The following is a 26,699-nucleotide window of genomic DNA, read 5'->3' on the forward strand; positions in this document are numbered from 1 at the left end:
GAAAACTTTGAGGCTGAGATTTTAGACCTCTAAAGTAACCGTTGTCAAACAGCTAGACACTGGGGGTCTTCATATTAACATCTGTGGAACTAGAAATGTCCAAATTTGATGCACATCTAATCATTACCAAGTTCATCTAAAAATAGATGCAGCTTAATCTTTCAGATAAGTCAAAGTCCAGAAAAATGGCTCCAGTGGAAGAAAATCTCTTGAATTTCCCTTCTCTATTTTCCCCCTACTGAAAGAGAGAGGGTGGCAGCATCTCTCTCGTTAAGACACAGCTAGGGAGCCGTGGTGTGTGTGCTAACAGTTTGCCATTGCACACTGCTGCAGTGTGATCAATTAGACAGCTGACTCTCTCAAGTTTACACCACAGTAAAAAACATCTAGGCTTTAAACGAACACACACACAACGTGGTTACCTAATTATACAAAACATGAAATAAACTATAGTGAATCCTGTATCTGTCTGTCACAAATTAGGCTGCTTTACTGCTCAATGTGCTTGTAAAATATATCATCATTAGATGCAATGATCTCGATTCATGATATGTGGTTAATGCAACGGTATAATCAATTTCGGGGTATCGCGATGGCAAAATAAGCCTGTTTTCACTGAAGCTGGAGTTTTCAGTCAAAATAAAAGCTCTACTGCGGTTTACGTCAAAATAAAAACTTGAAAGTACAGTATGAATTGTTGACAGCTAGGCAGTTTAAATGGGTAATGTTACTGCAGTCCAAATTCAAAATTTATTTTTCAAGTGTAGAAATTACCCTGCTGACAAAAAAACTATAGAAACCAAATACCATTACAAACCATCAACTTTTAACCCTTTAAAAAATGGTTTCCTGTAGTGCATTTTGGGACATATTCCATTAGGATATTATGGTTTTAACAAGCCACCAATAGAAGGTGACCAATTACCAGTAGTAAAAATTGTTACAAAAACCTATCACACATGAATGTGAACTTTCCATTTAAAATACCGTATTGACCCAAATATAAGACCATGTTTTTTCTTGGAAATGCATCTGAAAAAACACGGTCGTCTTACATTCAGTGTCTAGACTTTGACATATCAGTAATAAACCCACAACAATAGGTGGCGCCAAAAACACATAAAATGAGTGTGCCATGAAATAAGTAGTCTCGCGTAGCCAGACCTTCAGACTGACGGCAGAAGGTCTGGAATATATGTCCGCTTTCATTGGCCAAGGCCCACCCATGAGGCCGTTTGACCGACATGTCAAACAACCAATCATAGTTTGTTTCGTTTAGCGTCACATTTCAGGGCGTGGAAATGTCGCCACAATAACAAACCGGTGTGTGAAACTCTCGGATGTATTTTAAAGATTCTATGCCGCAAACTTTAAATATTTCACATACTTTTGAAAATCCAGCATTTAGTTGAACCTGATAAGCGTTCGTCATCACAGTTGTAAACACTGTGCATCTTTGTTTCCCGGCGGACCGAAAATAAACGCGACACTCGCGTCTCCCGGAAATCCGGTTTAATTCAACCAGTCAGATTACGACTTCGACATTCCTGAAGTGTTTCCAGAAAAGTGTGCCATATGCATCAGACGTCTGAGGCTGAGACTATGAAATAAGTAATGTAATATAATCGCGAGTGAAAACAAAAGAAAAAAGATTACATGTTAGCCTGTCATGTTAACCTGACGGGAGCAAAATTCCCGTCAAATTAAAAAGTGATTTTAAAACATAAGACAGTACCCAGATTTGAAGACTACAATAAGATTTCACTACTACGGTTAATACAATTTTGGTAGGCTACTATGAGATGGACAGCCTAAATGTTATATAATTCAGAAAGTGTATAATCAAAAAGTGTATATTTTTTAATGTCATTGGTACATTTTACCAGTATTTACCATACTTTCAAAACAGAAATTAAAATAGGAAAAATATGCAATATGAAAATTAAAAAAAAAAAAAAAAAAAAAAAATTTATTTTCAAAAAGCCTTTTTCCAAAAGGTACATCTGGAAAAAGGGGGGTTGTCTTATAATCAGGGTCGTCTTATATTCGGGTCAATACGGTATATGAAAATAGAAGAGAGTTTTCTGATCACAAATCTTTGTGAGACTTTCAAACGCATACAAATTAAAAACCAACCTTAATAATGTAAAAAATTGCATTATAGTAATATTGTATTTACAAATAAAAGTGTAAGGCACATTATCACACGGTTTTCAATCCTTGTGCAGTATAGTTATACTCTTGTTCTCCTCCACTGCAGCAATATGCATGCGTGCGTGTATGCGTGTGTCACTTTTGAAAGGGCACTGGCCCCACAGGGGTGCCCCCTGACTGGGACCCGCCGCCTGCCATCCATCAGAACAACACAGTTAGCAAAAACACTCGGCCACAACCTGCCAAAACCCAGTCATAATCAGTACATCTCCAACCTCTAAAGCTAGAGAGGTGTAGAGCTGTGTGGGTAAGAACCGTTAACTCGCTGCTTGTCAACATGGTATATTTAAAATGGTTCTTGTTCTAATATCGCCCTCTTCAGTATGTCTCGCGCTGTTCTAATTTTTTATTCTGTACGGTTTTTAAGGCCAACAAAACAATTTAAAGACCGGAACACCAAGCCAACGCCATCGAACTAGTGGCAACGAAAGCAGACTGCGGGGTCGGCTCACGTCGGCAGCGTCTAGGTCCAAAGTTGCCCTGACACACCAAGCCAACGCTCGACGGCCAAGTAGCACATCCATTCTGCGCCTTTCGCGTGCACTGGTTCACCAGCTGAACAGCCAATCAGAATGATCAGATGGCCCGACTGACAGACGAGCTTAGACGCAGATTCAACATGTCGAATCCGCCAAAAAAAAGCCGACAAGGACCAACTTCAGCCAACGGACGGTGCAGAACATACTGAGAAAACGTAGTCGGCCAACGAACAAAAACTGCCTGACGGCCAACCGTCAGCTTGGTGTGTTCCAGGCATAAGAGTGTTGATAATATAATCTTTCATATGCCCCAAATCCACTTCTACCCATGATTGAAAACAATGGCAGGACAGAGGTGCCTTTTATTCTTCTGCACTGTACATCCAAAACAAGCCTACAAAATATTCTATCTTGGAATAAAATACTGAAGACTACCACCTGAAAGCACAAGAAAAACAACATCAAGAAACAAGATACAATAGATTAGTTTTAAATGCAATTCAGAAAAAGGAAATAAATATGGATTTTCCAATCAGCTTTGCAGAAGCAGTGCCCACTAAAATCCCTTCAAATTGTCAGAAGTTCCCCAAAGCTCACCCTCAGGTCCTTTTTTAATTTGTTGTTCATGCTGAATTTGGTGTTTGAAGCACATCAGCAGAGTTAAAACAACATCTTTACATTAGGAACAAAGGATTTGCTCTAAAATGGATCATCAGGTCCTTTTATATTTTCAGTAATGACCTTCAAATTGACTTTGCCAGGTAACATTTCCAGGCTCAATTATCCCCCTTCAATAGATTTCAAAGGTGTTCTTTAGAAGCATAAAAGCATTATAATTAGCGTGTGCCCTCGCTCACGTAATGTGCCAAACACAAAGTAGCTCAGTAGCTGCTAATTTCTTTGGCTTTCCTTACAGCTGTGTCTCATCTCAGTTGATCCTTCTTTCCTTCCTTCCACACACACACACACACACACATACAGAAAAGAAGAGACACACTCACACATCCTAACACTCCTCACCAGCCGAGCTTGAGCCATGTGTGAAAGCCCTTCGTGTCTCTGTCTTACGCTTCTTCTGGTGAGGCTCAAGAGTTGAAAGGCAAAATAACTTTTTTTCTCCCCACAAGCGTACTCTGAAACATAAGTAGTAGTTGGCGAAAAACTTGAAGCGAGAAGTGGACACATTTCCACACATGATGAAAAGCCAAACAAACCTGGCAGGGATCCCTGAATATCCTTGAACCTGCACGAAGGTGCAAATTTAAATTATTTCTGCAGCACTAAGACTAAGCACTAAGTTTCACATTAAAGGTTAAATTTGTATGTTTAATTGGATATTTACACCAGCTAACCCCCTCATTTGAGAAAAACAAAAAGATATGTATGCGCATTTGTGTGAGAGATTCATTTATACTCCAAATAAGCCAATAAAAAAGAAACCAAATGTGTCACAAAAAAGCCACAATGAAAGCAAGTAGTATTTTATATTTTGAATATTCTTCATGTAATTCAACTCGGTGTAATTACAAAACCATAAAGAAAAATATACATTTAATTTATAAGCTGTTTCCAAGTTGATTATGAATAAATGAGACATGAACAATCAAGCCAACAATTTATATTATTTGTAAGAATTAATAGCCAGCAATAACTAGAATCATTTCACTTCAAAAAGCAGTGAGTGCATTTAAACAAAGCTTTAACTGTACAGACAACTAATCGTGACGACGGCTAAACAAGAGACTGCAAAGCACAAAGAGATGTCTGATTAATATGACCAGACACAGACAAAGACTAAGTTTAAGACCTGCCGTGCTGAATCTCCCAGCATCCCTCTCCCCTGTGACCTCATCACAAAGTTAACAAAACAGATTGGGCAACAGCATCCTTGCTGTAGTCCAGCAGAGTTCAAAGTCACAGAAATAAACTAATCCCAAAAAGTCTAGCATCCATCATAACTAAGCCAATAAAAAATACCCAGTTACACATCACATCCACCCTTTAAAAGTTAACATCAATGAACTGGCGCCTAAACGGGTGTGTGCACGCTCACACACACACACACACACACACACAAAAGTGCCTTCCGCAGAGCCAATTAAGATCAAGTCTTCTGCTAACTTGTCGTGCTGTCTAAGCAATAGTAGAAATGCAGCCATTAAGGCCGATGAGGTTCGATGGTGATATGAGAGGGTTAACTGCTCTCTTCTGCCTCAGTTTCCAGGATCCAGACTAGATAGTTTAATGGCAACCTGGGAAGATTTTTTTTTTAATCAGTTTATTTTAAGGTCCAGTTCTCACCATTAACTGTGACTTTTGCCTCAAACTCATAATTTGCTACTTATTAATAGTAAGGTAAAGTTAAGGTACTGGGAAGGATTAGGAATGTAGAAAATGGAACTATAGAATGACTATTGCGATCAGATTTCCTGAACAAATGAATCTTTTGAACAGTTTTTTTAAACCGAAGAAAAGGGGGGAAATAACAGTGGAAATTTGGATCTATCCATTGGGTATTGATTAAGGTCATTGCACACAGAGTCTGAAAACTCCATCTGAAATTTTTGCACGCTAAATAATAAATACGACCTCACGTTATGTCAACCACGTTTACACGCTGCCTCCGAAATTTTCGTCCGTCATAAAAAAAAATTTGGATCGGGTTACACTTTTTGCATTTTTCACATCCGTGACAAGCATTTTGAGAGGAGTTTTGACAGTTCAGAGCCACCGTATAAGCGAACACCAGAATCCAGAATGGCAATTGTCAAGTTCATCCACTTCGTCTCGCAGCACAAAGCACTGCAAAGCTATAGATCCTTGCACACCGAGTTCACAGAAATTGGTGGTCTTCTTTTTAATGTGGCTCTAGTATCGCTAGCAAAGCATCCAACTGTGCCACTATTTCCCTTTCTTTTTTTAAGAAACGAGATGACAACAAAATCCTCAATGCTTGAAGACTATTTAGCACTGTCGCAACGGATTAATTAATACGCATCGGACTCTGTGTGCAAGGTTTCGGTGCGTGACGAATTTTTAGGATAACGAATACAAAAAAAACGCATATGAAAATTTCGGACTCAGTGTGCAGAGGCCTTTACCTGATGGATAGATCTGATAGGGTTAGGATATTTTAAAAATCAAGGTCAAATGTTTAAAAATAAAAAAAGGAACATGCAGACCATGAGTCATTTATAACAAGATTCCTTTTCATAAATGATCATTTTTCATAGAACAATAGATTTCACAGAAACAGATTTTCATAGAATTTTAACTTCATCACACACCAGAGAGATATGCAATACAAGCTCAAAAACTATTCTGCTGGAAAATCATTAGCATCAAATTTGTTTACCATCTTAAAGGTTTTGTTCAGGTTAAGTAATGCAAATCAATAATCTAGCAAAAACTAATTTGGAAGATGTCTCAAAGCTGTAATTGGTTAACTAATTGTTACTCTGAACACATTTTTGTTGAGCTCTTCAAACAGGTGTGTCACATACTAGTGCTATGGTGTGGCTCTGACTGATGTATGCACAGACATGTTACAAAGTGTAGTCATTTGTATTCACATGTCTGTGTTTTAAGTTAGTTTTACACAGGTTTGCAGTTTCTTTCTCTCAGTAAGTACATGGTGATTGCAATTGCCTTTAAAAAATTCATACAAATGTATTTATATTTTCAGAAGCATCATTAAACACGGGACGAAGCATGGTTCAAACACGCGTGCAGAACTCGGGGTGGCTAACCATGTGGTTTTTATTTTTTTGTATGGGAACAGTTTCACCCCTACTGGGTCAATGTATGAGTTTGTGTGACAGCATGTGTAGGATTGTAGAATCTGCATGCGGCTTTAAACTGAGCCCCAGTGACACTCCGCCACCCAATTACCTGATGCAGACACACACGCCACTGAATATTCTACATCCAGCGTCCATGTACACACACCAGAACGTGAAACAGAATAAAACTCAAATAATTAAATAAGCTGCGAATGGTAATTTTTTTTATTTATTTTTTTAAAGCAGGATGTGAGGCACTGTAAGAGACGAAGCGTGAGACTTCAACGCAGCCTTTGTTTCAGGCAACATCTGAAACAGGAAGGATTTTACACTGCATGCGTTTACACCTCTTGAATAATAGGGAGGAAGTCACTGTTTAAATTCGGCTGAGTGCTGTAACGTGCAAGCGGATCCTCAACAGAGGCTTTCTGTCACTGCAAACAAACCGACTTTTCACACTGCACGTCTGGAGCGACGTCTGTAAAGCACGGTCACACTGCATGAACGCATTTATATGATGTAATCACTGAAACATGAATCCCATTAAACACCGTGTCCTAAGCAGATATGACAAAACGACAGGAAATTGTAAATTGTTTATGGTATTTTTGATCAAATACATGCAGCCTTGGTGAGCATAAGAGACTTTCAAAAACATTATAGGGCACCTATTATGCCCCTTTTTACAAGCTGTAATATACATCTCAGATGTCCCCAGAGTCTGTGACGTTTCAATTCAAAGTACCCCAAAAATGAAAATGCTTATTTTGAGTGAAAGCAAAAACGTACTGTTTTCTTGCATGTTTCTTTAAATGCAAATAAGTTGCTGCTCCCCGCCCCCTTTTCCAGAATAGGGCTGCCTTTACAGCTTGTATCTCAGATACTCTGCTAAAAAACATTTGGTTTTGACCACCATGTTGATCGTGCTGAAATCATGTGTTTTACAGCCATATCAGTTTAAACTAATGAGCACACACATCAGAAGCACGTGCACAGAAAGTGTCTGTCACACGGCACGCGAGTACTCTCACGTCTTATTGCGCTTACACTGTCAAATACACACAAGTTTATTTAAAAATACAAGTTACAAAAACAGTCGCCAACGTCTGTGTATTAGGACTGCACAGTATTGGAAAAAACTTTTCTGCGATATGCGTGTAGAAATACAGGAAAGTTCATCAGATGTCTTGAATTGCACAAATTAAATACATCTAGAATAATTGGGGTGATTTCGTAGGCATCTTTATAAAAAATATATATAATAAAAAACTTATACTAATAAAACCCTGAAAATAACTTTTTGCCTTATTTGGGGTCGTTTATTACACTATTTGACTCATCTTATTCATTATCAATTCAGGCAAATCAAGGATCTAATATGTTTAATAATGTATTTATTATTTAATTAATAATAAATTAATAAGGAATGTTGCTTCTTACCCTAAAGCAGGGGTGTCAAACTCAATTCCTGGAGGGCCGGAGCCCTGCACAGTTTAGCTCCAACCCTAATTAAACACACCTGATCCAGCTAAGCAAAAGGTTAAAGGAAGCTCATTTGTGAATAAATAAGTGCAGTAGGCTTGCTGCAATAGTCTGTGTTGACTGTGTTAAGCAGCAACACCAGTTTTGTCACTTGCCCACCATGGCACCAGAGCCCACTGTCGTTCTGATTTTTTTTATACTAATAAAAATGTAGTCAAGTTAGAGAACAGATACTAAAACTTGTCGTTGAACTGTTTTGTTATTGTTCATTCAAGCAATTGAAATGCAAGTAAAATGTGCATGGCCATTTACAAGCTATTTAAAAGTGAAGGAAAGTAAGGAAAAGAGGGAAAACTCCAACATCATCCATTCTGTAGCCAAAGAATTTCCATATAACTAACAATGTGTTTCTTTTTGTGACCAAATCTTCCATTTCGGTGCTTTTCTCCTATTCCTTACTTATTTCACCATGCGCACACAGAGACTACATGTCAAAAACATGAATCAGCAAACTTTACTGCTAACAGCTTGTTCTGAGACACTGCTTATGATTTATGGGCATTAAAGGAGCCAGTGGATTTTTTCATTATAGGGTGGTTTGTTTACACGCATATTTGTTCAAACAACATGTAGAGGTGAATTTTGCATAATAGGTGCCCTTACAGACCCTGAAATTCTGATGGTAATGTACATACTGAAGTTTTCAAACAGTGCAATAGCAAAAATTTTAACACTAAAATTACTGAGAGAGGGTGGAAAATGTCAAACTAAAATACGACCACTCTGGTGCAAACACACCCAGAATGCAAAATAAAACCCCTCTAACATCTACTTCCACTATCTACATGGATTGACCTCAATGCCAATAATCAACATGCTTTCACTACAGTTTCCTTACATCACAGATTCAGAGAAGAATTGCTCAAAGAATTTGAGGAAGTTGACACGAATGATAAAACGCAGTATAGAAACATAATATCATATAACCAGAAAAATAATTAATCTAAACAAACCATAATAATTATGTTTGAATCTGAAAACACCAAATATGGACAAATAATTCATTCATGCCCCTTCCATGGATCAGACTAACATTCCTACATGTTTGTGCATTTTCTAAAACACAGAATAGCAAAAAAGTTTCTTCTAACATGGATTATCTTTATACGAGCAATTCACGTTCATCAATTACAGTGAGGGAGACAAAGATAGAGACAGTGTGCCGCTCTTAAGAGATAAAAGAGCCATAGGCTAATGCTGAAAAAGATGTAGAGAACAGAGACGGGGATAAAAACAGACACTAGGTCATGAGCGGCTAATTATCCTGTCAGTAGTAATGCACTCAAGCCTGTGATCACCACAGGGTCATCTGTACCACACACACCTGAGAGAGAGGTGTGTGGCGGTGCGTTTTAACTTAGCGAACGAGTCTGTTTGTGCGCTCGGTGTGAGTCCTTCACCTCTTGGATGCGGGTACGTGGTCTGACACAGAAAACCCATTTAAAACACAAAATTTCCTGAACAGAAGTTCTCAAGTGCTATTCCTTTCAGTCTTAACATTTAAGAATTTTCCCTCCGCTACTTCCACACAGCAGCCTTTCAGCACCCAGCGATCCATTATTAGCTGTAAAAATACCACTTTCATTACCCCGTTGTCATTGAGATGCTCAAATCTGCATCCTTCAGCACCAAACCTTCACCTTTTCATTTCTGCTAGTCTCCTTTTCTTTTCGTCCTCCACTTCACATCTCCGCAAAATCTCCCAGTGTCCTTCTCTGCCCATTAAAGAGGCCCTTTTTATTTCTCTCTTCTTGTTCTTCCCTAAATCTCACCATTTCCCCATTTAATTCAGTTCATTCATGTGCCGTATAGCTTAAGTGTCTCTGAGCCTAATGTAAGCTTTACAACAAGCACAAAGTACAGCCATGTAAACAGCCATGTAAAAGTTTTGTCCTCTTGTTTTTTTAATTCAAATTCAATAGGTCTAACATGTCTTTTACACACCACCCAAATGGATTTTTACCTATTGTTGATGAGGTAGAGATGTGGCATCACGTGGCAGCTGTTTCCTTCCCTCTGATGAAGTTCTCAGCTTCACAGATTCTGTAGTGTGCTTAGTTTTGATTTTCAATGATCCAGAAAGAGATCTGAGAAAAGAAGCAGAAGAAAAGAGAATCATGAAAATGCAGTGAGGTCGAGACATGCCACAAAATGAGAGTACAGATAAAGAGAACTATAGAACTGAAACCATCCATTTTTAACATTTCTTAGAGCAAACATAAAAAAAAAAAAAAAAAATATATAAATTTCATAGCACATCACACTGAACCGACTGCATTTTAATTTTACCTTTTATCTTAAACTTGGCCACATAATAAAACACATGGTTATTCAACACAAATGAATAGGTCTGAAAAAAAATGCAACTATGCAACACTTGAGTAACAAAAACTGTAAAAGCAATGTTAATAAACAGAATTCATCATAATAACATTCTTGTTTTTTCCCCATCATGAAATCAGGTCACAGCAATCCTAAAATGTCTTGCCAAAGCGCTGGACGTTCAGGTATTTAAAGCGCAAGAACAGCTCAAGGAGAGATGATCGTTCTGAAGCCCTGACTCAGACCAGTTCAGAAATCCATCCCATCATGCCCTAGACATGACATCAAACACAAGCTGGCCTCCAACTGCTGTACACTCCCAGGGAAGCCCATACCTCCACAGCTTAACACCATTATCATCCGAAAACCTGCTCACGACGATACTGAGTGGTGGATTCTCCATTCCTTCAACACACATACATACCCACACAAGCTGAAGGAATGTAGAATCCACCACCCAGTATCGCCGTGAGCAGGTTTTCGGACGGACACACCGCACACCACACACACACAAATTATAAAACGCAACACTTGTTTTTGCCCCCATTTTTCATGAGCTGAACTCAAAGATCCAAGACTTTTTCCATGTACACAAAAGGCCAGTTTCTCTCAAATATTGTTCACAAATATGTCTAAATCTGTGTTAGTGAGTACTTCTCCTTTGCCGAGATAATCCATCCACCTCACAGGTGTGGCATATCAAGATGCTGATTAGACAGCATGATTATTACACAGGTGTGCCACAATAAAAGGCCACTCTAAAATGTGCAGTTTTATCACACAGCACAATGCTACAGATGTCGCAAGTTTTGAGGGAGCGTGCAATTGGCATGCTGACTGCAGGAATGTCCACCAGAGCTGCTGCCCATGAATTGAATGTACATTTCTCTACCATAAGCCGTCTCCAAAAGGCGTTTCAGAGAATTTGGCAGTACATCCAACCGGCCTCACAACCGCAGACCACATGTAACCACACCAGCCCAGGACCTCCACATCCAGCATCTTCACCTCCAAGATCATCCGAGACCAGCCACCCGGACAGCTGCTGCAACAATCAGTTTGCATAACCAAAGAACTTCTGCACAAACTGTCAGAATCCGTCCCAGGGAAGCTCATCTGCATGCTCGTCGTCCTCATCGGGGTCTCGACCTGACTGCAGTTCGTCGTCGTAACTAGGGATGCAACGATACCTTTTTTTCAGATCCGATCCGATTCAGAAAATTTGAAGTATTGGCCAATTCCCATCCGATCCCAGCGCAGTTTCTTCTTTTTTTTTTTAAATCAATGTAGAATTTCTATACTTTTGTGTCACTCTTTTGTGTGTTAAACACAATCTATTAGACAACTTCATTTTAATGAAAAATAACATGGAAAAAATATATAGAGGCTGTTTACACCTGGTCACTTCATGCGTTTTGTAATATAAATCCAATCGCTCAAACCACTTCAGGAGGTGGTCTGGGCCGCATTCCAAACGAAACTAGACATGTGTAAACGCATCTGGTTGTTGAAACCACATATGTAAATTTTACTTGTCCCAAAATGTAAAAAATAATAATAAACGCTTGAGACCGTGTTATAGGCTATATGACATTATAGTCAGATATGACTGCGCTAATGCAACACGCATCGCCGCGGACGAGTAGCTGAGTATCTCTTCAGCAAGCAGACATGCAAACTGCCGCGAATGAAACTGAAAGACGCAGACGATCAACACAATACTCTTCATTAAAAGAGTAAGACAAACTTATCTTTTCAGTGCTGATGCCACGCACTCTCCTATTGCGGTCTTTGATCTTGAAATGAGCTGATAATTAATAAAATGCTGTGCTTATCTTTTGATTTCGTTGACGTGAACTTCGTTACATTTAAATATAAGGCAGGAATTGAAGATCGGATTTATATCCGTTTTGCAACTTTGTGGCCATGTGTAAATTGAAACGTTTGAACAAATCAGACGGTAAAACTGCACATTTTAGAGTGGCCTTTTATTGTGGCCAGCCTAAGGCACACCTGTGCAATAATCATGCTGTCTAATCAGCATCTTGATATGCCACACCTGTGAGGTGGATGGATTATCTCGGCAAAGGAAAAGTGCTCACTAACACAGATTTAGACAGATTTGTGAACAATATTTGAGAGAAATAGGCCTTTTGTGTACATAGAAAAAGTCTTAGATCTTTGAGTTCAGCTCATGAAAAATGGGGGCAAAAACAAAAGTGTTGTGTTTGTGTGTGTGTCCAGTCTATGTACAGAAGATACTAGAAGGTAGGTGTAAATTAAGAGATATCTGGGTCACATGATACACTCACTGATGACTGAAATATACCCCATTTTAGAGGACTTCTGTCACTGAACTCTGGGGCCTTTGAGCGAAGCATCAGCTACAGCACTTCCGGTCAAGCATTTTAGTGCGTTTTCAAACAATTTCAACAAACTTACTTGCCGCTGATATTTCAAAGCACAACCAATGATTATCTGTGACTTCACAAGATGTATATAGTTCCTGTGTGTGTGTGTGTACCAATTTATTCGTTATTTTCCATTCTATAATTTATCAGAATCAGAATTAGCTTTATTGCCAGGTATGTTTGCATATGAGGAATTATCAAATTATATCAAAGTAATCAAATCACTAGACTTTCTTTTCCTAGCTCAAACAGATTTTACCTTTTTTCCCCCACTTTCCTGCTACCTAGCAACCTTATAAAGTCTTCCATGACTCTGTCTGCAAAGCTTCACATGTGGAGGTCAATGCAGTGCATGCCACCCTGATGCGAGTCATGTGAAATAGGCTTTAAACCTACAAAATAAGTGTGGAACTCAAGGGTGTTCACTCAATGATCACAATATTTGAAATATCGAACCTAAATTATGTATAATTACAGGCTCTGCTACTTTTGTTATTTCTGATGCAATTATGCCAAAGCTTCTTTTCTCTTTTTTCATTAAAATGAATTAAAATAAACTGAGCATTGATATCAAATCAATTAACCACTAGGCATGGGTGATATGACCAAAATCTTTTATCTTTATATGAATAATTATATTTCACAGTAACATACATATACACACACGCATATGTGTGCGTGCATGCATATATATATATATATATATTTTTTTTTAACCCACACAATCATTACTTGTGTTCCATATTTCAAGTCTTCAAGACTGGTCTCATTTTATGCTTTGTGAACGAAATGAGATGAAGGCGAGTAAATAGTAACCAGAAATTGTGGAATTGTTTTTGTATGAACCATCCCAGCTGTGTATAAATATCAAATATGGTCACCTAAAAACAGCATACATCAATTGCCTTGGACACAAAGCGAACACATTCAATGGGAAGCAGAGAAGACATTTCTAACCTGTGCAGCTGTGCTACGCGTCACAGAATTCTCACCTCTGCTCTCTGATTGAAGAAGAAAGTTATGCCATATAATGAACTTTAGAAAGCCAATTCCTTGACATGCACAATAATAATTAAAATTGATACATAGCCTGAGCACATCTATTCGACACAAAAGAATCACAATAGTATTGATTTTCACACCTTTACCGCAAACAGAAATAAGTCCCTTCATCTGACAAAGGATAGATGGAGGTTACGCAGGGCTATGTCTCAAAATATAGTGAGCTGCCAACATGCCTATCAGCATTTCAGGGTGTCACAGACACATCTATGACGTCTATTCCACGGTATGCAGCTCAGTATGTTTTGAAAGACAGTGATAAACACAAATCAGAGACAAAGAATAGTTCCCTGATGTACTTCTCACAAACAAACAGCACATAAACAGATCTCAAAGGTGAAAGTGCAAGCACATATTTTCCTAGTCAAGGCGGCGAAAATATTCCCAACATAGAGGCCTATAAGTTCAATAAAAACAGAAAGTAGATCAATACTAAAGCCAATTCAGGTTTACACATCACATGCAGCTCAATCAATATTAGGTTCAACAATTAAATAACTTTCGAAAAGGTGCTCAAGTACACAAAGAATGAATGCGAGCAGGAGAGATGAGAGTGAGAGAGATGAAGGGAGAGAGTGGAAGAGACAGATAGAGATAGATGATCAACTCAGCACTGGACAGCAATCTACTATTGGCAGAGATGGAAAGACAGAAAAATTGCAATGAAGAGAAAGAAAGACTTTTATACATCCTTTGTCTTTGATAACGGCCATAAATTACGAAGGGGTTATCAGGAGTGGGTTATTAAAGGAACAGGCCGAGTTCACAATTTTGGGGTGAACTATTCCTTAAAGAACTGTTACAAGAAATCAAATTTATATAAGAAAGGTGACCTCATTCAAATGCTAATTTAAATTAACTACAAACCCCAAAGTACTCATTTGGATTCGGTCTGACATAATTATGTTCAACTTCTGGCCGATATCTAAAATGTGATATTATAAATCTGTGCAACTATTACACCTTTCAAAAGTTTGTGCGGTAATTTTTTTTTATCGTTTTCCTAAAAAGTAGTTAATATTTTTATTCAATGAAGATGAATTAAATTGATCAAAAGTTAAAGACAGTTATAATGTAACAACAGGTTTAAATTTCAAACAAACGCGGTTCTTTTGAAATGTCTATTCAAAGAATCCCGAAAAAAGTATCACAGTTCCCACAAAAAAATAAAACATTTAGCTGCACAGTAGTAAATGAGCATTTTAGAATGACTTCTGAAGGATCATGCGACACTGAAGGCTGGAGTAATGGCTACTGAAAACTCTGCCTCATCACAGGAATTAATTACATTTTAAATTATATTAAAATAGAACGTTAATAAAAATTTATATTTCACAAGCTCACTTTTTCTTACTGTATTTCAATCAAAAATGTAGCCTTGTTGAGCATTAGATACTTCTCAAAAAAATTACCATTAAACTAATCCAAAACTTTTGAATTGCAATGTGTACACTGTTTGCATGAGGGGGGAAAAAAAGTAATTATAATAATAGAGGAGGGACCTCTGGGATAATGATTAGATTGTTGAAAAACTCTTGTTAGTGAATAGAGCTCAGAGAGTTATAACAAATGGATCTGAACGATTAGTTTGGTTCATATAAGAGAGAGTACACGGTCTGAAAGTGCTTACGGCACATTTTATGCGCGAATGCACACCACTCGGACATGTGGTGCTCTTAAAGGGAAAGCACTCCTCAGATCTGTGCCATAATCTATCACTTTCCTTTTAAAGGATTAGTTCATTTCCAGAATAACTATATGGAGACAAATCCTGGAATGTTTTCCACAAAAACTTTTGTTTTTTTTATTCTGGAAGTGAGCTAATCCTTAAAAGGCTCCTGTGTCAGCAACTAAAAATAAGGACAAATAAACACTAAATGGGTCCATTTTTCCTCTAATTACTTGTACGTACATCACTTCATAATTACAACTTGGGAACATCTAAATGGCTTCCCAGAAGGACTTGAAAGGCAGCGAAAGGTACAGGTGTGTTCTTCAGAGTGAAGCTGTAGTGTGTAAAAACAGATAAGAGAGAATAAGTGTCAACACGAAGAGCGCTGCTGTCAGCTGGAGGACAGATAGACGCACTCACAGGTATACAGAAGATAAATGCTTCCCCTTCACACATTTAACAGAAGACATTCAAGGGCAACAAGTCACGATCAGACGCTCTCTGCCAGGAGTGCTTCACTTTTCTTTGTTTCTACCAGTCCTCTCACTAGCCCACCACATTCTTCCTTTCTAATGCTTTTATCTGCAACCTTGATTTGCCTTTCATAACTCTATCCTATCTATGTGGACTGGTGTGAAGGAATACAGTCACATGCACATTTACTTCTAACAATGGTGATATTTAAATTTCACTTAATGCATTTTAATGTGGGAGGAACTATGAATCATTCAGCTGAACTTTAGCTTCTTAGCTTTTGCTTGGACTGCAGTTAACTTAATATTGTATTTTTAACACATTTTAAATTCTCGCTAATGATTGAGAATAAAATAATTGGCAGACCCCCTGCTGAAGACCCTCGCTCTATGTGCAGTGCTACCTCTCATAAAAACATTCATACACTTGTTTTGGTGGCTTAATGAGAGTAATAGATCACATATGTGTCTCCACATGGAGGTTTACAGATGAAAAACTTCTATGAGGCATTATGGGGGGTATTTACACTTCATGCGTATTGAGCAATTGGACTGTTTTCCAATTGGGTATGTCCAATTAATTTCCACCTGGTAACATAAAAGTGTCTCTGCAAAACAGAAATGAATGTGATACAGCTCCCACGCTATATGCAAATATAACAGTTTATTTATGTGATGATCCTAATGCTGGGCAGCCAAATGTTCTTTGTAACACAGTTTTGAAGGGCATTTACATTTGGGTCTTTTTATCATAGTCACTTAACAGGCTCTTTACAAGCATACAGAACTTCATCCAAAAAAATAAATAAAATAAAATCAGAATAAAACAACTGTGTAAACAAACACTTTCGGTAGAGCTCAAGTATGTCTGATTTCACTAAGCCACGTCACATACCTCCAAAAAAAAAAAATAAATAAATAAAAAAAAAAAAAAGGACTGAGGGTGAGACAGTTTCCTCAAATTTATCATCCAGTAAATCCATTTTTATTTACTAAATATATAATAACAGTCAAATAATAGAGAAGTAATAAGCAATGAGGTGGTTTAAAAAAACAAAACAAAAAAAAAAGGATGAATAACTACTGAATTAGGGTTTCTTTTAAATAATAATAAATAATATAATTTCAGAAAAAAAAAAACTATCCATTTCAGAAAATAAAAACATGTTCATCATATAGGTGTATTCAAATATTAAATGCATTTTAACATTTTTGAAAAAAAAATCATTTTTCATTTATTTAATCAGGGACAATGCACATTAATAACATACAATATGTAAAATTCACCAGATTTAGCCAACACTGGCTAATTTTCATCCGTAGTCCCTTTTGGCAGGTTGATGTTAAGGACAGGAAGAAAATAAACAAAATATTAATACACCAAATTAAGAAGAAAATTTATTTATATACCAGAAGGTTTGTTTACACAGACATATTAATGCATGAAGCACCATAAATATACTTTTATGCAATGAATCATATGCTTAATGGTTGATTATTGTGCACTGCGAGAAGACTAGACTCGGTATAAGATATTAGTCAAAATTACACCATTTTACCCACAGCAATTTAAAAAAATAACTTAATATGATTTGTTTCATTAGCATGCTCAAACAACAATAAAATTGCCAATGCTTTCTCAGAAGACCGAGACTAATTAAAAGAATGCACTTTCTGCAGATGACAAGAGTGATGGAAAAAGATAGAGGCACGGAAATGAAAGAAAGGACCAAGATGTCACCAAAAGAACAAGAGAGGCCTTTATTGGACATCCGAGTAAAAGAAGAGAGATGAAGAAAAAACAGCCAGGTTGAATGAGTGATAAAGACTTTGACACTAACTTAATTACTGATAATTGATTCTGCTCCTAAGAAGAAGGTGACACAAAGCAAGCACTATAAAAGGCATCAGAGTGTGTATGTGTGCATGGCTGTCAGGAGGTATTCTGAGCAGGTATTTAAAGCATCCAGATATCATACCTGATGAGAATGACATCAGAGCCCTCAGAGACACACAACACAAGCTTTGATCAGAAGCACAGCTCTCTAAACTAACAGACGTGTTGATGAGACGAGACCCCAGGCCACCCATTTGGATGGACAGCACAGAGACAGTGTGAGATGAAGGAGAACAAACATGTCTGCTCTGAGTGGTCCCTCTCATTGATGAACAGATGAGACTGAAAGGACGTCCTTTCAAACACTCACACACAAACATACACTCATCTCCAGTAGGGTATGATATTCATCTCCACTAATGTTTAAAGACCCCACGAAATGACTTCTTGGGGGCAGTTTTCATTCCTGTTGATATATTTCCTTTTAAAACAGGATGTTGGGGACTAAAATAAACTAAGATCCTCAAATATCCAATGTTAATTTTCACAGGGCCCAGTACAGTAACAGTAAGAAAGCCCAAGCTAGGTCTGTTCCTTTAGTTACAGATGGTTAGGCCTCTTTTGCTGTTTTAGTGGCCAAGTCTGTGATATGCAGATAAAAGGTGCGTCTTAGCCTCAGAGGACATGCCCACAAACCCTTCGAGACCCATCTGGTGCATTTAGCTCACAAAAATATGGCTTAACCAGAGCTGCTTTATGGCAATCCTCCAAGATTAGCAAAAATCTTGTTTTATAAGAGAAGTCAGAGACAGGATGGATTCAGTTTACAGCCTTATTCATTTCTATGGTTTCGGGAAACTGTGACTATCATACCACTCATGGCTACAATTTGATTGGTTATCAAGGCACACGTGATCTAAATTGACAATTATGCTTTCTCTAAAGGTAGAGTCTCAGAGGCTGTTAACTCGCCATAAGACCATTGCTGGCTTAAGTTCAGTTATATTATGATATATATCAGCATTATATCAACTGACCACATTGCTCTTTACATATCATAGCGGGCCCTAAAAACCCAAACATTAGACTAAAATTTATGCCAACATCCAAAGGTCTGTCTACACGAGGCCAGACAGCCATAGCAGAATAAAACCCACCAGGAATTTGAAGCAAGTGGTGCATTTCCACTGGTAATTTTCCACTTTACTTTGGCTGCAATAAAAGATCCTAAATCATGCTTTGATTCAGTCAGAAGTGATGCTGACGAGCTCTTTAAAATGACACTTTCATGACTCCTAAAACATTTGCATCAGCTTCATAAACTCTCTCATTCTTGAAGAGAATACTTTTTATGAGCCTGGCTTTACTTCAATTCAAATGGTTTAGACTGCAAGGTCCACAAATTATGATAATGAAGCTCAAACAAACTAAGTGTTTCAAATATATGGCTCCTGCACTTTCTTTCCAAAACTCTAAGAGAGATGCTGCGCTAAATACATACACTCTTGGAGTTTGTTCATCTCTCACAAACGTGAAACAAACCCAAGTCAGAGACACACACACACACTCTTCTGTTTGGCTGCTGAGTGGCAAAGCTTTGAGATCAAAGATTTTACAGATGGCTTAACGAGCAGTTAGACACATAACAGCGGGAGACAGAGCGAGAGAGAGAGGAAAAAAAAGTGAGGAGGAGAGACGGGTATTTAGACAAGTAAAGTCACAGAGAGAAAGAGTGAGAGAAGTTGACATCCAAAGAGGGAGAGAAAGGAGAAAGAGATAGACCAAAGGAGACAGGTGGAGCAGAACAAAGCAGACGAAACGAAAAATGTAGAAAATGAGCGTTATCAACTTGCACAATAACACAATCTTGCTCTCTACTGAACAGCTTTCAGTGTAAAAAAAGCCTCAACCTAACAGAAGTTTAATTTCATATAATGCCAACCAAACGACAGATAAACAACACAACAACAACAGAAAATAGTGAAGGAGGAAAAAAAACAGAAGGACTAGAAACCAATAAACCAATATTCCCTTTTTATGAACAATACAGGCTTTAGGTTTTGTCCGATAACTAATATTCAGAACTAATTTTTTAGATTCATTTTTTGCCTTTTGACGCAATAACTACATGAGCATTATGCTAAAACAGCATAACCATTAATTTATATATACTATATTAGTTTATATTAAATTAAGACAATATTATATATAGGCTCAAAAGCAAACGCTGAACCATTTTTGAGACCAAGCAGGTCACTGATGGATTTATTCTGCACCTTCGTACTCCAGCACATCAGTTTCACATGAATCCTGATCTACATGCTGCTGACAATCCTGCCTCATGAATATTCATCAAGCTCATTACCACGCAAGTGAGGAAACACACCAGATTGTAGAAAGAGAGACCGATATACAGCACAGCCTTCTACTAAAGCAAACTTACATGCGTTCCTGCTTTTCATACCTCTATTTTCACTGCAGACTGAAATTTACCTCTGTTTTAAGTCCGTTTGAAACTTGAACAATAAACTGAGGTAAAATGGCATGACAAGGCATGTCTGAATCCATCCAGATACCCATTTTTAGCATAGATATATTCCATGTAGCCTATGATGTCCCGCAATCATGTGTATGGGTCGGTGGTTGGTTACTAAAAATGGCGTCTGATGGAGCAGTTAAAAGAAGGAAATTAATTTATATACATCAATTTTCTTTTTTTGTTTTCAACATGTGATTCAATTTCTACCGACAAATAAGCACTGGAGGCATTACATACTCCCTTGGCTATTTCTAAAGCTCACTTCAGTGTGTTTTAGATCATTACACGTGACGATTGGAAAGCAGTCTGGTGCCTTCATTCAAAAAATGCTGCCAGGCAAGTCAATGGCTATCTGGACAGGAAGGCAACTGCCTTTTTGCCTAAACTCTCTGATAAGTGAGCATGTGTGTGTGCACGTGTTAGTCAGGCATCTATTTATTGAGATTCTAACAGCCACTAATGGTCTATCAAAGTCCAAAGGCCAAGTCACACTCCCACCTGCTTCCCCTCCGGCACCCTCCTTTTCTGTCCATCACAAATGTTCTGCCAAAAATAAAAGGTTAAATGTAATGTGATACTGGACTAAACGATTCATGCCGTACTATCTTAATATGATCACTACTAGAGCTGAAAAAAAGGATGCAATCCTCATCATTCACACAAACACAGAAAACAGAAAGTCATCTTAACATCCACCATACATCAGGCATGGGCCGCTTCGATCCTGGAGGGCTATACTATCCTACAGAATTTTACAAATCAAAACACATTAGTCTTCATACTGCTTGGAAATTAAAGACAGGTGAGTTTTATTAGGGATCTTTTAACTTTTTTTATATTTGAAAGGTAAATGGAACAAAATATTAATCTTAAATATAACAATGTGACAATGTCTGTTTTATTAATTATTTTTTTTATTGGCTGATTCCTAGTCCATTCAGTATTGCGCAACCTGCCCTGTCCTGAACAATCATAACAGAGGGGATTTAAATATAAATGACCTAAAGATATAGCAGCAATTTTAATTTTAAGGGTCCCCGACAAAAACAGCTAAAAATACATCACACTTTCCATGCAAGTATACTTGAGGTTATGAGTGAACTTCAGGAAAAAAAATGCTATAAAAGATGGTAAACTACAGTCCAATCTGTTTGTGTTTATGTCTACATGATCACTAACGAGGGCAACAAGATTTCAGAAAACAAGGAGAGCGTGGGAGAGAGGGGGAGAAACTGTATATTAGTCTCCATGATAAGAACGAGGGAAATATTCATTACTGAGGTTACAATTTGAGCACAATAAGTCCACCCAGACAGACACGTACGGATCCAGTTCATACCTTTCTGTGGCTCCTTACATCTAAATATAAATCGCACACAGTACAATCTGATGTGTGCACAGGCGCTCGCACGCTCAGACGAGGAGCAGGAAAATATTTTAGCCCTTATATGGAAGCTCACACAGGCATTTGCGACCCCAATCCATATTTCAATTTCCATCCTCTCATGTAAACGAATTCAATCGCCACTACGTGTCCTCAGTGCAACTGTCTGTGTGAAAAATTAGACTATTCTCACCCACACATCCTGACGCCTTCGCTCCCATATCTTTAACATGCATACACACTCTTGAACTGGCCCCTCTCTTTATAAACCATTCATTGTCGAATCTCACGCGTCTTACAGGAGTCAACCTCGAAAATAACACACACACACAGAATAAAACTGAGCTTAATTTAACTTCAGATCGACTTACAAGTTCTTTGACCGTGATTAGTAAACTGCTACAGTAACAGGTGCAGGGCATTTGTTCTGTTACCCATAACCCTCTGTCATTCTCAATTATCACAATGTTGCTGTACAATGTAATGAGGTCTACAATACCTGAAGAAAACTACTCATTAATATTCACATTCAAACAGCTACTACAATATAAATATCCACAATTTATCAAGAAATACAGTAACAAGTCAAACCTCAATGCCTTGCCATTAATGCAGCTCCATCTGCTAATGAACTGGTCAGCCGTGTTAAACAAAGTTCTCCCATAAACTGAAAATTGGCTGAAAAAGTACTGACTCTCATGCCATCCAATATGTAGATGAGTTTGTTTCAGAGATCATTAGAACAAAATTATTGCTCAAAGGATCCTCTGCAGTGAATGGGTGCCATCTGAATCAGAGCCCAATCAGCTGATAAAAAAATAAAAATAATCCACAAGTAAACAGATGTGACTTCATTCCATAAATAAAGTGTTGGTAATAAACAAACAAACCATCATTTCTGGCCAAAAATAATCCATAGGTTTTCCTCCAGTGAAAAAACTCCATCTCCAGTTGTCCTCTCACACATCAAAATCCAACAAAGATATTTTTTAATAACTGTTTCACTTGCAAACTGTGCTTGATCTGTGCATATTTCTCAACTGATTCAGACCAGATGACTTTTTAACTGGAGAAAGCAGAACCTGTTTGGACTCTCGTTCTGACGGCACCCATTCACTGCAGAAGATCCATTGGTGAGCGTGTGATGTTATGCTAAATTTCTCCAAATCTGTCCTGATGAAGAAACAAATTCATCCACATATTGGATGGTCTGAGGGTGAGTAAAATATCAGCAAATTTTCAGTTTTGGGTGAACTATTCCTTTAACATCATCAGTTTATTTCAAAACCACCAGCTGTCTTTTAGCATATGATTCAGACATTGTGAATATGTGATTGGGTAAATTGAGCACACACTTTATCAGGGATTTATTAAACAAATAACGATCCATGTTTATTACACCCAAGCAAGCCATTTACTACTGTTAACATTACTGATTATTTAAAAACAACAGCTTTAAAAAATTATAATAACAATCTGAATATTTCAGCACAGCAATCCCTCTCTTTCTCAGTCTGCTGCCTGGTCTCGGGTTTGTTCATAAATTACAACTGTTCATCATTCGAGGCAATTTGGTGCATAATATCTTGGCTTTGATGGAGCTGCTGACTAATTGATGGATTACTTTATTTTCGAATAGCGGAAACTGCCAAGCCAGAGTTGCGGTAGTAAATCTCTCCGAAATGAAAAACCATCACATTTACGCTGAACTTTAATCAGCGCCTAATGCAAGAGTTTATTCAGAGACGCTCCATCAGCCCCATTTTACACAGCTGATAGTTACATGAAAGAATTCGTCATTTCTGACACACCTGCTGAGACACCCCAGATTCCTCATAACAGCCACAGATTTAAGAGTGTTAGTGTAAACAAAATTTACATGTAACTATTCAGAGAGATTTGAGAGGCTGTTCAAAAATAAATCTAACAATCATAAATTGTATTAAATGCTAGAATTAAATGCCAGGAGCTTGGATGCTAAAATTAATCCTAATGTGACAAAAATCTGCAGAATTAGTCAAAAAAAAAAAGATTTAAAAATGCAAATACAAGTTTCACTGTGCTATTTTATAGAAGACAGACAATGCAGAACTCGCATGAATATCATAGGCAAGGAGAGACTGACTACAGCTCTTTAAAATTCTCAAAACAGTAGGAAGTGGGTCAGACTGATTTCAGGACGTATGCTAAAATGCCAGAATAAATATGGAAATAAAGAACGTGAGTGCAACAACAGATGGCAGAAGTTTGACGTATTTAAAAAGAGCAGCATACTCAGAGGAGTTTCACTATTTCAGTTTCATTATTATTTCATAGCTGGGGTTAAGAACTGGGCATCAGAAAAACACGCATCTCCAGAACTGCATTAGCTGAGCATTTTCACACAATGTGTCTCCATCTCTCTCCAACACACTCAGAGAATTGCTCTCTGTAACTGTATGAGGCCACTAGCAAAAAGTGAGTGGGCATTTTCAATTCATTCTCTATGGGAGTTACATGGCAGAATTGCACTAGGGATTGTGGGATTGACAAAAGAGCAAGAATGAAAAAGAATGCTCAGCTTCATGCAAGTGAACAGAAAATGCCATTTTTGCCTATATTTCCAGAGGATTTAATGCCTAAATCGCACTGTTACATATTACAATACATAAATTAATGTACACTAACATTCATAAGTTTGGGGTCTAGAAGATATTTAAATGTCCACTTTAAGTGAAGTGAAGTGAAGTGACATACTGCCAAGTATGGTGACCCATACTCGGAATTTGTGCTCTGCATTTAACCCATCCAACGTGCACACACACAGCAGTGAACACACACACACCGTGAACACACACCCGGAAAAAAAAGTTTGAATTTCTTGACCCTAAACTTTTTAACATAAGTATGTCTTTTTAACAATATTTATATTTAGTGTGAACATACATGGCCATGCACTAAAAGCGATCAAACTCCAAAAATGACAGCCACCACCTGTGCTGGACATTTACACTTCCAAAGTGGCAGAGCAGGTGTTTTTGGTGGTACCAAGCAGATTTCTTCCCCGCTTTCGAGCACACTGGGGTTAGTCATATTAGTGTGTGTAAAACACTAGGGGTTTTTCCAGCTCTGATGTGTTAAAGTGAAGTGTGTTCCTACAAACTCAACATAACATCACATTTTCCCCAAATAAATTTCCAGCTGGGGACCCAGAGCTGATCTGAAGCCACCCCCACAAACAATCCATGAGTGGCACAGCCACAGTTCCGCTTCACGAGCGCCCCAGGCAGCCCAACTTGTCAGCTGTACCTGCGATGCAATGCAGCAGCCCATTCAACACGTCTGCGTGAACGCGATCATGAACGCAGCTCACTTTCTGGCAAAGAGCGCCCCTGCAGCGCCGCACTGCGCATGCGCACAACGACGGCCCACTATCTGGCAGGATGCTAGAGGTGTAGACGGCGCATGCGCAGTAGGATCCTTCCATTCACAGTCAATGCGGGATCAGCATTTCGCAAGTCCTGTGTCACTGATACCCAGGCCTCTGCCCAAAAACAACTTGCAAGCATTTACAACAATACTCGAGTACTGCAGTGAACGTGATAGGGCACCTTAACCTAAAAACAGATCCTTTCAAACGCATATCGGGCGTTTAACATCACATATGTCCGTACAAAACACATTTAGTGCAAAAAAGAAAGTAAACAACACACTGAAGCAGGTGGAAGAGCATGTCTGCTCATTTATAACATGACAGTTGTCATAAAGATCACTAATTTGAACACAAACCCTCAGTCATTCGTAGGTTAAAATGTTCCACTACCAAGACACAGAAATGCGTTGCTAAAATCACGTTACATAGCTCTTATATAAGAGTCATAAAGTAAAAAGGCTAGCAAGCGCAACAAGAGGCTAAGCTAGTTAGCACCACAACAGCAGGCTGAAACAAGCTCAAATATATCCCACACGGATCCTCTAAACGCGCTGTTTTCACTCTTACGAAGCTAATTGAGAGCTAAAACCGATATATATGAGTTCTTCTGGAGTGTTACGGTGTGTTTGCGTTTATACACTTACCTTTTCTGAAGGTAAGCTGTTTCACCGTAACTGATATTTTCATATGGAGCGGCTTCACGTCCGGGTTAAATGAATGACGGAGGACGGGAGCGCGCACGTACCAATCGGGCGCGCGCGCTGTGTAATATCTGTCACACCAGTGTAAATATCAGTTTACAACATAATTACTATTTTAAATCACATATTCATATACTTCTAATCTGATTTCATGTCCCTGTTATCTGTGGGTTTCAGAAAAATATATGAGAGAAATGTAATAGCAGTCTATAAAATGTTCTTTTTATCAAAGTGTGCTCCGATTAATTATATAATAACTACTAACTAAAGAAAGAAACTATTTTTATTCATTTATTTTACTATTTATATGTCACTATTTGTTTTGTTTGTATATGTATATTGTTTTGGCATTACTTTATGCAAAACAATAGCCCCTTTCACACGGTAATACCAGTAAATTGCCATAAAATTACCAGAACGACTTTACTGGTAAATACATAAATGTGCTGTTCACACAGGCAACAGCATTTTTTTACTGGTACCGGTAAAGTCTGTGACATCATTAACTGGAAATGACTTCTTAACAGCTGCGCCTCCCGGGGCCTGTACCATGAAGCCGGTTTAGCTGGCTAGCCAGGTAAGTTTAAGTTTAGTTTGTGCCAACTCTGGGTTTTAGGTACTATGAAAGTGGTTTGGCTTTTAGCAGTGTTCATTGCTATAGTAACTTATGCTCCACAGCTAGCCTGCTCCAGGGCAACTTCAAGCAAAGTGACACAGTGAAGCCACTCATCCAGTTTCTCTTTTTCCAAATTAAATGACGCTACATAGTGAAACATTTTTAAAGATAAAACCATCTTAATTTTAGAGACAATTATTTTTTTATTATTTTTTATTATTTAAATAATTATTTTACCCTTAATCCATTAAAC

General features: G+C 38.0%; 1 protein-coding gene across 1 annotated transcript in view; it reads right to left on the bottom strand.

The window, feature by feature from the left end:
• Positions 1-25,848, bottom strand: part of LOC306848599 (speckle-type POZ protein) — a 65,648-nt gene extending 39,800 nt beyond the window's left edge. Inside the window, exons 1-2 of the mRNA XM_079383242.1 lie at positions 25,774-25,848; positions 9,981-10,104 (exon numbers count right to left, since the gene is read on the bottom strand). The gene's annotated coding sequence lies outside the window, so the exon portion shown is untranslated. The remainder of the gene's footprint in view (positions 1-9,980; positions 10,105-25,773) is intronic.
• Positions 25,849-26,699: the final 851 nt, after the last annotated feature.

The sequence above is a fragment of the Barbus barbus genome (assembly GCF_936440315.1).
Source record: "Barbus barbus genome assembly, chromosome: 3".
NCBI lineage: Eukaryota > Metazoa > Chordata > Actinopteri > Cypriniformes > Cyprinidae > Barbus > Barbus barbus.